A 12,312-nucleotide genomic window follows, 5' to 3' on the forward strand; every position below is an offset into this window, starting at 1 on the left:
CGTTTACAAAACAAACAATGGTTTGATCAAAAGCTTATTTGCAGTCACTGACTGATATCTAACACCAGTGTAGTGCAGAAACAACATAGACGACTGCTGGAACGAGATGGAGCTGTCCAAGATGGCGGCGATAAAGTTCGTCCTTGACCAGTGACCGCATGAATGACACGCCTCTGATTGATAACGGCTCAGCTGATAAACACGAAGCCAGGAATGATTGCCTGGCTTCAGAAATACCTTTGAAACCACAATTTCCCTGATTCAAACCAGCATTCACACAAAACTCAAGTCTATGACACAAATCCAGGTCATATATTTTCATTTAATCCATTATTTGGCAATCTGGACACCGGTAATATAGCCACTACGTTTAGTTTAGTAACCTTCATTTGAAAAATTATAAAAAATGAAAGAAAGAAAGAAGATGCAGGATGTATGCTAAAAAACTGAAATATTAGATTAGCATTTTGCACATCTCAATGCCTCCTGATTTAGTGTTAGTTGGCCAGAGGGGTCTTCTTCTTCTTTTTCAGTTTTTTTTTTTAGTTGAGATTAATGACAAGGTCCGTCAACACCTGAATCCAGCCTCGCTTTCCTCGTACCTTCCAGCTGTCTGTGATAGATGTGGCTACCACTTCACTTGTGCCCTTCCATTAACAATTGTTAAATTTCAGCACCAGTTGCTGTTTTATTTTATTTATTTATTTTCTCCAGAGAAGCACACCTGCCAACTTTAAAGCCTAATTATTATCCATCATCTGTGACCTTTAAGGTCTTAAACTGTTCTGTTGAAAAGAGCTCGTACATCGGTGAGCAAACAGCCAAAATGCATTTTGATCTTCTGAATTTTAAACATCTCTCAAGGTTGCAGAGTCGCATACAGACTAATGAGATGCAGGAGAGGCCCTGGCACATGCAAGCATTTGAATATGTTTGATCATGTCCTGCCACATGAGCGATTACGGCCTAGACAGCCAGAACCCCCAGGTGGAACAAAGGATCCTTCACGCAGCTCTCATATCTCCCACCTATTATCACACTCTACATACGAATCCCTCCTCTCCTTTGATGGGCTGTAACAAGCGCTTCAGAAGCACGTTTCTGTGTAGGGGAGCGGTGAGTATGCATTGGATTCTTTATATCCATTCAAGGGAAAGGAAGGGGCTGCAAATTCTCAGGGGTGCGAGGGATATGTAATACATGAGGTGAGCCGACACCAGTCGCGAGGCATTTTTAAGCCATTTTCCTCCGATTTGCTCAGGTCCATGCATGTGTAATCCTTATGACCACTGGAATCCCCCGTGCTTGATTTGCTTTCTTTATTCCTCTAATCCCACTGTGTGCATCGGTGATATAAAACACAGGCTCTTTCTTTGAAAAGGATGTCTTTTTCCTTCAGACTGCATCCATTTCAAATACTCCTATCACTCTCACTGCTAAGGTGAACTCAGGTGAGAGCTATCATGAAGCTGGAAAACAAGCCCCGAGGCTTTGATACAACTGAAATCTGGATTATGTAAGTGTACAAGGAATCAATATCGCATGGCTCAAGCTGATATTTTATACATGCGGTTTGTGTTCTACAGTATGTGTGAACCCACACACGGGTCCACGAGCTACGGACTTACAGCTGCGAGACAGATGACAGCGGTTAAACTGATGATTTAAACAAAACACGGAGAACAATCAATAGCATACATATTGATGAGATGAGATGTACACCGAGAGGCTTGACCGAGAAGAGTGAGCACTAAAAAGCAGCCACATAAGACACCCGGCAAACTCTGAAAACCTGGGAGAAATCTCTGTAAAAGCAGCATCGTCGGTCTTTCTGATCCCCCTGCTTTCTGTGTGGCTGGCACTGTTTTAAGGAGGGAGAGAGGAAAAAACCTGCCCGTGAGCAGAATCGGATCATCCTCCGAGGTAGAAAATGAAACAAAATTCACAATCTGTGGAGGAGTTTTGGAGCAGGAGGCTCGACCCTCATTTGCTCTGGGGCATTATGCTCAGTGGCCAACACTTTGGGAGGCTCGCCATCAAACATTCTGACAAGGAAAGATGGACGTTTTTCGTCCGGAGAAACGAATGTCAGCGTGAAAGAGTGTTGAGAGAGGAAAGTGTGATGAGGAAAAGAGGAAATTTTCCAATAAATCCAACGGCAGCATCTACATGAATGATTGACTGGCAGGATGAAAGTTTGATGTTTTTTGCTTATACTCTGTTCTTGGACAGAAATAGCTCCCGACTCGACATTTTCACAACCCTGAGGTTTCAGAACCAGAACCAGGCTGCATCAACTAAAAGCCTGACACCATTTTGTTGTTGTTGTTGTTGGTTTTCTTTTCTGAAGGTTGCTGATTATGAAACATCTGCTGCAGAGGTAACCTGGCTCTGGTGTGGAAAAACGAATAGTCATATGTCTCATTTTGGAGGCATCTAATGAAGCAAAGCTAATAAACTGGACTAGATTATTTGATTCTAGTGTGGTTTATATTGGCTAATCTTTATCTGACCTGGTGGAAGGCACTATTTAAAATTTACTCCAAGTATTTCTTATCGAGGAAGCCCCAAGGTTGTTCATTTTGTCCTCACTGTTGCAAATGGTTCCTGAACAAATGACTTTTTTCTTTTCTCTTTTGAATTTGACAAAAAGGAAAAGATTGTCCAAGGGGCTGAAAGAGTTCAGATAAACTTCAATAAAACATGCCGACTGAAAAAAAAAAAGCTTAATAATTTAGTATTTTTGTTCTCCGGTGCCTTGATACAAAAACTTCCGCCTCGCACGGCCACAAGGTGAACAGTTCTCCACACGAAAGAAAGAGCCTCTGAAAGTCTCAGATTATTCGAAATTTTTCCTGTATTTCTCGACATCTAATTTTTTTCCATTTCCCACCCATCTTATCACAAAAGCAAGATATTAAAAGGGTAAAAAAAATAGGTGTCTGAGTTTCCTGCTGCATTACAGTACTTGTGTTATATTTCTTGCTAAAGGAGATAATTTTCTGATGTGCAAGAATAATGACTTAGTAAGTCTGTGGCGATGATATCTGTTCATACAGTATAGGAGACATTTATTTGGTTTTCCGGAAGAAAATAACCTTGATCTCGACATTTATTTTGTGCTTTGTTAGCACTGAGAAGTGGTGCTGAATATCATTTTAATTTGTCATTTATCTTGACTTGAAGTGTATCCTAAATCTATATCATATTCAAATAGCATATTAAAATATATATCTATATTTTACCAGAAAACTGCTAAACTGTAATACGTCTTATGTTAAACTGTGACTTCGAAGTCTTGCAAGATGGAAAATCATTAGTAATTAAAGGGGCATTCAGTCAGTATCTTCACATGCACAGGTAAGTTGAACTCCTCTCTGTTTCCCAGTAAACAAACATGAAGAGATTCGATTAACAAACCAAAGCCTGTCACATTCCACCATGTGGAAATTGTGGGCGCTTGCGTTTGTTGGCGCTTGCTGTGGTTTCTGGGTTGATCAATTGTGCCACACGCCAAAATAATAAATAAATCTTTAGTTTAGTCAGTGAGCCGGGCAGAATTAAAGCTCTTCCAGCGCTTCCGGGTCAAAACTCAGGTCAGCAACTGTGCAGCACGCACAGAGCACATCCATCTTACGCTGATTAGTGATTCTCAATTGCCTCAATTAAATGGTGACCTGTCAAGGGTGTGCTTGTGAGAGGTGGGGAGGACTCACGCACAACCCTGTGTCCTTCAAGGAGGGGAGATAGATAATGGATGGATACTAAAACCTTGTTTGGATTTGTAGAATGATCAGTGAGGATGTGTATGAATGAATAATGATCTCTGTAAAGCGCTCTGAGTGCCTTGAAGGCAAAAGGGCGCTATATAAAACCAAGTCGTTATTATTATTATTATTACAATAAGGTTGAGATTTATCACAAAGGAAAGTGATCAGAAAAAGACCCGGGTGAAGAGCGGGAAACAAAAGGGAAATCGAAAGATTAAAACTTTATACTACTGAACTGAATATTTACTTTGAAAAAGACTATTGAATCAATTATCAGCGTTTATAGAGATAAGACGCAGATGGTTGCTCAGCTCTTTCTAAAGGGGATTTTTTTCCCAGTTCAATATGATTTTTTTTTTATTGACCTTATGTAAAAACAACAACAACAATAACAATGTTATACACGGTCATGCAATGCTGTATGGGAATTTTTCTTCAAGTTTCTTCAAGTGTTGCAGTAGTTTTTTCCTGCGTCTTTTCAAAGATTCATTGTAGACGCTTATTGATGTGGATATAGGATAGGCAAGAACATCTTTATTTAATTTAATGACGCCAGATCTGGCTGGGGTTTTATTGTAGCATCGGCTATCTGCTAGTTGAAACGTGTGGTCTGTTAGTCTATCTGAGTTTTATGGTGTTTTAATAGTTCATGCTTTATGGTGCGGCACTTTTTTTTTTTTTTTTTTTACTTTTTTGTAGGTGCGCCGTCACCTTAATGTTTAGCTGTGTTTTGATCTGTGTTTCTGGTGCGCCGTCACTTGTTTAGCTGTGTTTTCATCTGTTTCTGGGTGTCAAAACAGTGTACGGGGGCCAGCAGGAGCCACCGTCTGACGTACTACCCAGAATGTAAACAACAATGGCGACCTACGAGTTAAATTATATTTTCAAATTTTATAAAAACGAAGACATCAACAAGGTTTTTTATATCACATTGTTATAATTGATACCAACATTTATCTTTTAAGACCTACATGTCTTAATAGCCAGGGTTCCTTTTAAAAAGACACTGAACGCGTAGCGACCTGCAGTTCTCGCTGTGGCCGCGAGTGGTGCTGGTCCCAGTCAGATACCAGCTGGTCACAAGTGACGACGCGGAGGGCGCTGGCGCCGTTTCCTTTGCCGAGATCGCAACCAAAGCAATGTTATAATCTCCTACATCATACAATGTTGTCATGTAAACTTGTTTGTTGTTCTAATCTGCTACTACCGCTGCTACTACCTCTACTACTAAATATTTAATCACTTTTACAACTTCTCAATTCCATGAGGAAAAGGTAGCTGTTGTGGTGCTTGGATTTTTAGATTTAAACATTTTACTATGTGTATATGTGTATATATTGCTGCAAAATTGATTGCCCCATTGGGGATAAATAAAGTTATTGATTGATTGATTGAACTCTGCTTACTTGCTCTGCTTACTGCCCCCTATCGGTAACATAAACGGACGCGAACACAAGCACCAACAGCAAGTATATCTCAGCCCTAAGACGCTCTGTTGTGAAGAGGATGCAGGATTTTCCATAATCGTCTTCATTTATGAAGTACCCTCATTCGCACAATCAGCTCCACAACAGCAACAGTCCCCAGAACAGAGTCAGTCTTTGTTATCAGTTACTTCAGTTTCTTCAACTCACTGGCTCTGATGCTGCTTGTTGACAAATGTGCTGCTACAAATAACCAAGAGATAACTGCTGTTTGTAAAGCAGCTCTTGCTAAAAAAAAACAGCAACATTTTGTCACTTTTAGCTCCAAATCAGGTTTTAAAAAGTGGTGTGAATTTTTGCAAGTCACTTTTTTAGCACATTTACAAAAATATTTGTTAACTTAGATACATACTAAATAGTTGAATACAATATGAAATGTTATACCTGTATGTTAAATCTAAATGTCTCAGTGAAATCATTGACCAAAACAATGGACGAAGCGTTCGGCGGAGTCATATTACTTAAGAAGCCAATGTACTTTAGTAGATGTAGTTTTCGGAGACTCTTTCATATTATTGTTTGTCTGGAGCAATATTCCGGGGTTCCCAGGGTCCTTTGTGGTACCGGTTGTACAGGTTATTGTTTATTTTAGGTTTCAGTACTTGTATTTTATGTTACCAGTGATTCATTACATTAGTTTTCAGTTATGGGTTTATTGTGAATGTGTCACCATGAGTAATGTCTGTACGTGCACTAATGAGACCCCTGCGTGACCACCTGCATAATATCAATCGATACATGTATTGTGTTGAGCAATCTGTTTGAAATAGAACATTAAGATCCGTTCATGCACAGTCATACATGTGCTTCGGGTGTGAAGTCGCATATAGTTAGTGTGTGGAACAAAAAAAAAGACAGTTTTCAAAAATGAACAGACCCTCAGGACGTGCTTTTGATCCCCTCATCAAAAATAAAAAAATAAATAAAAAAATAGTAATAAGGAAGAAAAGAAAGTGAACAAGAAGAAGGTCAAAGTAACCAACAAATACTAGAAAACAAATACTTTTTGGAGCCAACAACAGGATTTAACACTTCTAGACTAATAAAACTAGCCTGTGGACAGTTTGTAGCACATATGAAACCTCATAACTCAGACAATACAACGGCTTCTCTGACACCTCTGTCATAATGTCTCCTGGTCGTCTGGCTGTCTCTTTAAATGTGGCTTTGTTGTCCATCATGGTTACGTCGTATTATAATTTGTAGTGACATTTGATGTGATCAAAGAGATTGGTGGTCTGTCCTGGTGGCGCTGTGATGTTGCGAAAGCGTTGCTGAGGGCCAAGCACATTTTGTGAAAATTTCCACGTGTGGGTATGTGCTCCTTTTTTTTTAATACCACTTGTGAGGCGTACAGCTACTGTTTGTTTTTGATGAAGTTTTAGAACCTGCTTAAAGGAGAAAAGGCTTTCCTTACAAATGCAAGTCATTATATAACTTGAGAATCAAGTTGTATATGTACAAAAAAAAACACAACATTGGTATTATGAGAGCAAAGTTGTTCACTTAGGTTAAGGTACATTTTGCTGTATGATTCACATATAAGAAAACGTTCATCCTTCAGAGGAATCAATAATGTCTTTGTTGCTTAAACCTATCACCATATCAAGATTTTCTCAGCTTTAATAAAAGGAAACATTCAATAAGGTCACACAAATTTGACCTGCATGTGACGTGTACAAGAAATAAGCTTTTGAAATCATAAAATAAATAAATAAATATATACAGGGGACAAATAGTTAGCCTTTAGGCATCGTGAGTTCTGGAGAAATGATCACCAGACAAAGTTACTCTGCTATCGTAACATTAGACATGTTTGATGGAGACCAAAGATGTCTTTTCAAGACGTGTCGCCAGTGGGACTGAACACCTTAGGGCCACCTATTCAACAACTGACTGCAAACATTATGAGGCCATCTTTCTGAGAGTGACAGGATACCCCAAAGGTGTATTTTCTTTAAAGATCACAAACCTCTACTCAGAAACAAAACCATCCCAGTGAGGAAAAACTCTGAGGGAGAGACTGAGGGTTAGAAGCCATTCTGCATCCTGCAGCCGAAGGAACTGTGCACGAAAGGGTCATTAAAAATGTCAGCAATCTGATGTAAGTTCCTGGAGCACAACAATCCAGAGCACGCACAAGGGGTTATTTTCATCATATCTATTTATATTTCATAAAAAAATGAAAAAGCTACTTTTCTTTATGCTGTTGTGCAAGTACATCATCCTCGTCTCTGTGCTTCATACTAAAGAGGGGAAAATGTTTGCTTCTCGAAAGATGTCAAAAGGTTTCAACAGTTTCCACAGATGTGATTAAAAAATAAAGGGAAGATGTGCTCCGGTGGGACTCATGGAAGCACAGTTCCCGCTCATCTCATGACCTACATTTCTGAAACTGACCACAAACATGTGTGAATAAAACATCACAAATTAATAAGCCCTCCGAAGCTTAACGACCTTTTAACAGACTCTTCCCTCCTGTTGGGAGGGAAGTGAAGCCTGACTGTTGTTGTTGCCATTATTGATCCTGCTGTGGCTTAATTAGCTCGTAACCCCTGATGATTGTGACATTTCTCTACCTTCTCTCTTACATTCATACTCTTCGTTGTTGTCTTTCCTCTGGCTCTTTCCCTTTTTTTCTTTTATTTTCTTTTTTTACTTAAAACAATATACCCAGACCACTTCAGAGCAAATGGGGGCAGCACATCACGCGGACGTTCATGCGCCAGCGCCTGACATAAAACACAACAAAGTACATGGCACCTCATGGCAGATGAAGCCTACAACAGCAAATGTAGAAAAATAAAACATAGACATAGCTATGCAACAAAAAATGTCAGAACTTTAAATGACATATGATAGGACAATAGTTTAGCATACCTTCCAACTTTTTTTTTCCCCTTGTCTGCGTATATATTAATGGTTAATATTAAGTTTGGTAAAAATCTAAAGCATATATATGCATTTTAATCTTAAAACCAGGGTTTCTTTTGTGTGTATGTGTGCATGGGTGTGTACGTGAGTGTGTCTCCTTCACGGCAGAGCCGTATTAAATAAATGGACTACACTAGGCAGACTGATTTTTGGGCCCCCCTCCATCGATGTTATTTATGAATTGAAATCTTAAACTTACCAAAGTTACTAATAAAACAAAAGTTAATTCACATTTTACATAGCATAGTCATAGTCAAGTTGGTTCTTTGTATTCCAAAATAAGTCATGTGTTGTATATTAAACAGTCTATCAGACTATTTTTAGATTTTTATTATTTATACATTATTACACCGCTCTATTAAATGCTATTAAATTATCCTTATCTTATCGATTGTGAGTGTCATTGTTAAGATATTAGTACCAGTAAATCACCAATAGGTGTCAGCATTGCTATGTAAACAGAGTAAAATAAGATAAATGTTTTAAGCTATTGCATTTAGCAGAAAATCTTAATTAAATGTGTTGATTAAATTGAATAGTTAAATAAGAAGTCAAATCTACAAAGACCAATAAAATTTGCAGTACGTGTGCCTCCGTGTGTTCCTGCTTCCTGGATTGGCAGTGGATGTCACCCCCCCTCCCCCCAAAAAAATCAAAAAAAATCACTGGGTTTGTATGTGTATATGTATGTATGTGTATGCGTATGTATGCGTATATATACTAAATATAGTATGCCTTAGGTTTTTACCGGCATGGTATCAACCATTAAAGGAGCATGAGGCAGGATTGAGGCAGGATTTATGAAAAAAATTCGTATATGTTTTAAGTTTTCTAGTAATAATGTCAGATGAAGTGGGCACGGTGGCGCAGCAGGTAGTGCAGCCGTCTCACAGCAAGAAGGTCCTGGGTTCGATTCCCGCCGGGGACGCTGTGGGCGCTGAAGTGCGTGTTAGTTCCCCCATGACTTCAGTGGCCACGCCCTGGGTGGGGCTGGCAAAAGGATCTTTCTGTGTGGAGTTTGCATGTCTCCCCGTGTTCCCCTGGGTAGCAATGTGAGCTACCCTTACAAAAACATGCACACAGTCCTGGGCTATACATGCCCCCTCTGGCCAACCAGATGGGGTGGGGAGGATCCGGCCAGAATAACGTGATCCTTTCACGTGCAACGTCCGGCGAGGTCTCCAGGAGGAGACCTCGCCGGCTTCGCTGTTGGCTGCAGTACCGACGGCCGTCGTGGCGAAGGGTGGCGCTATTGAGTCTCATTTCTTAAAAGGAGCCTCATGCTCCTTTAATATGGTAATAATAATAATATTTAAAAAAAAAAAAAAAAAAAATGTTGTCCCTCTGTCTGGGCCCCTCCCCTATCAATCGGGCCCTAGGCACATGCCTTTGCGTCCTTTACGTTAATCCGGCTTTGTTCACCAGCCCTCTTGGCAGTCTACTTTATTTTATTAGTCCCTCACAAAAATGAATGAGAAAGGAGAGAAAAAAAGAGAGAAAAAATTCTGCTGAAGAGGACTAAGATCAACAAACGTGGGGCATGAAAGTAACATTTCCAATCCTGCTTCACGTTCCTGTTATTCTTTCTTCCCAGACATGTTTTATTGACGGGACAGGGTGCTTGGTGGTGGTGATGCGTTTCAACCGCAGCACTTGTTTCTTACCTGTGTTGCCCAGGTCACGCACAACACAATCTGACATCCACACCAAACTGGTCTACAATCCACTTTTGTCAACAAAATACACCTTCAAAATGAAGTATAAACATGAGGAAACTATGAGCTGACAGTAGTTCAAGCTGTGTGAGGGATGATTTGATAGGAAAATAAATGAAAACTTGCTTTCTCTTTGGCTGTTGCTTACAGGGAGCACCGGATATTTATCGTGATAAGATACCTGTCAGTTGTCGGAGGTGAGGGTTTTTGAGTTGTTCATACACAGCAGTCAAGAGGAGACGGGTGAACACACACTACACACTGATTTCCACCCCAGATCAAAATAAAATACCCCATCAGTCTTCATTTGAATGCACAAAGCTCGACCAAATGCTACAATGATTTGTATCACTTCTAGTGGAGTAGTGTAATAACAAATATAAATCTTACATTTAACTGATACACGGCATAACCTTAATTGGTGTTAAAGTGGTTAAGCCTCAGTCTAAAGAAGCAATGCTTTAATATTATTATTGCTGACAAAAACTGGAAATTAGAATGAAAAAATGATCAGATGACACCAACAGCAATTTACATTCAACCCACAGAGCTGTGCTGCCAAAAAACAGTGAATGCCTCTAGATTAACACATTCATCTTTGCATTTCAATCCTGGTGCATACATTTCTTTTCTTCATCAAAGCCCAGCATTTTAATTTTAATTTATTTTGCAGTCAGTGACATTGCAAATCAAGTATTGTTTGTTATGCCAGATTGCCAGCATGCGTGTTTGCGCGTGACTGATTATTCTCAAGAATTCTTTTGTTGAAGACAGCAAAGAGAGCTGACTTCAGGAAGATGAAGAAAAATTAAGGAAATAAAAGAAAAGCCACTTTTGTCAAATGTTCGGGGTTAAGGCCATTTAGAAAGAAACAGAAAACTTAATTAGTGTTATCAGAGTGAGCCGTTTGCATTAGTCTGGCATCTGTGGAGATGAAATACCTTATGAAACACTCCTGGAATACTAAATGAAACTCACGGACCAGATGAAGCTGGCAGGATAACCAGCAAAGATTTTTGGCAAAATGCTCCTGGGCGATGCAGCAGAACCCAAAGTGCAAACAAGACTGAGGCAAAATCGTTGAGTCAATCAGCAAAGAACCCCCCGCACTCACAGGAAAAGAAATTGAATGTAAATAAAGGTGCTTACTAATTGTACTTACTGTATCATAAAGGTTGATGTACAATTTTGTCAGAGCAAAGATGGAGGCTGTCGTTTTAGAAACCACCTCACTTTCCTTTATTAAAAAAAAGTGACTGTATTAAATAAAGAATGAACAAATAAAGCATAAACCATCAAACAGAGAGCTCTGGGTCAACATGCCAGCTATAATTAACATCCTGCAGCTTTGTAATTTAAAAAAATCTGCAAGTTCATATTTGAATCATCATTTTCGGTCGGCCCACACATTCAGTGCTAAACTTCATCAGCCATGATGGCAGCACCTCCTGATAGGAGCTGTGAGTAATCAAGACTTTGTTATGTGAATCCATTAAAGATCCCCGTTTCCTCAGGGCCACGTAACCCCATGTTCCAGTGGCTTCAGTCAAAATTCAGCTGCTCTTTAAAGGAGCTTGAGGCTCCTTTTAAGAAATGAGACTCTCTAGCGCCACCCTTCACCACGACGGCCGTTGGGGGTACTGCAGCCAACAGTGAAGCCGGCACGGGAGAACGGGGAGAACGCACATGCAGCGTCATGTGACGTCACATCCGCAGCCCAGCGCGGGAAATTCGGGACCGAATTGCAGCACATTTTGCAGCACACAGCCTGTTCAAGGCAAAGGAGAGATACACTAGAGGGCTCATTCTTTTGGGTTTGGAACGCTTCATCTGACATTATTACTAGAAAACTTAAAATGTATACGGATTTTTTTCATAAATCCTGCCTCAATCCGGCCTCAAGCTCCTTTAAATGTGATTTTTCAAGCCCTCCTTGACGTGAATGCAAATGCTAAATATTATTCAACACCAACCTCTCCAAATAGCAAACAAAAAAAAATAAAATCCAAAGTGAACATTTAAAATATGAAGAAAATGAAGGAAAGTGATGTTATTGGAAGTTGTTGGGAAAATTACCCTTCTCGACTGACTTACCTGAGCAAATACTTTCTTTCAAAAAGTCTTCCACAGTGCACACTGAAAAGGACATGTGTGTGTGTCAGGCAAACTCATATATACACATACATATATATATATATATATATATATATATATATATATATATATATATATATATATATATATATATATATATATATATATATATATATATGTGCACATGCCTGTGCCCAGTGATAAACTACATTCCCCTTGATCCTGTCATCTCTGATCTGAAGGAGGTACTGTAGATGTCCCAAGTTCCACAACGTGGCCTGAGAACACGCTGCTTCTCCTTATCGATCTTTGACA

Source organism: Cololabis saira, chromosome 8 (genome assembly GCF_033807715.1).
Source record: "Cololabis saira isolate AMF1-May2022 chromosome 8, fColSai1.1, whole genome shotgun sequence".
Classification (NCBI taxonomy): domain Eukaryota; kingdom Metazoa; phylum Chordata; class Actinopteri; order Beloniformes; family Belonidae; genus Cololabis; species Cololabis saira.